The sequence below is a fragment of the Carassius auratus genome, chromosome 10, assembly GCF_003368295.1.
Source record: "Carassius auratus strain Wakin chromosome 10, ASM336829v1, whole genome shotgun sequence".
Classification (NCBI taxonomy): Eukaryota; Metazoa; Chordata; class Actinopteri; order Cypriniformes; family Cyprinidae; genus Carassius; species Carassius auratus.
In genome coordinates this window covers 20620595-20621514 of record NC_039252.1, presented here as the reverse complement: position 1 = coordinate 20621514, position 920 = coordinate 20620595, and positions in this window count along the sequence as shown.

The following is a 920-nucleotide window of genomic DNA, read 5'->3' as shown; positions in this document are numbered from 1 at the left end:
AAGCTTGTGCTCTAAAAAACTATCATAAAAGTCTAAGATTCTTAATAATTAAAGTCGTTTCTCCACCTTTCAACAGCAGGACAGATGAAAAGGCAGTGAAAATGTTGACCTTGAGAGGTCAAATTAAATATTATATGAGCAGAATTAATTCTTCTTTATTTTGTACGAGTTTTGCCCCAAAAATGTGGGATATGCACGTATTCTAGTCTGATCGTAGCCTTTAAAGATTTATCCCGATTGTAAGGTTTTGGAAAGTCATTAGATTGTGTTTTTGTCAAGAGGGGAACGAGTGCATTGTCCATTTATTTTATCACTGTACTTACCAAAAATATTTTTTATTTTAAATATTTTACCATTCTAAAATTGAAATAGGTCATCACCTTCATAATTTAACGGCAAAACAGACTTAGATATATTCTTTGACTGAATGATTCACAATGCACGGCATGAGTATGATTAAAGAAACTGAAATAAGTTAATGTAAAGGAGGGGTGCTTTTATTAGTATTTTCTACCAAGAGGGGGTGCTGTAACTCCCTATGCAAATATGACTCAACCTTGTCACTTTTCAGCTTTATAGAACAGGTTTCAAAAAGTTACAAAATTACGTTTTGTCGCTAGATGGAAGATATAACTGGCAGCGTTCTATTTGTCTTTATCCGTGATAGATAATTTGCACCCTCTATAATGCAATTCTTTTTATGTCAAAAAATACTTGGGAAAACCCACGCGACAATAGAGTTTAGAGAAAAAAGCAATTATAGAAACTTTAGAAATTGTAAGCACAGATGAGATGTGACAGAGTTCCAAAGCTTCATGAATTAAGCAGATGAATGATCATATGTGGGTGCAAAATCACTTTGTCAACAAGCGAGTCCTTCAGCAGACCGTTGTGAACCGTTCATCTCTCATCTCAACGTA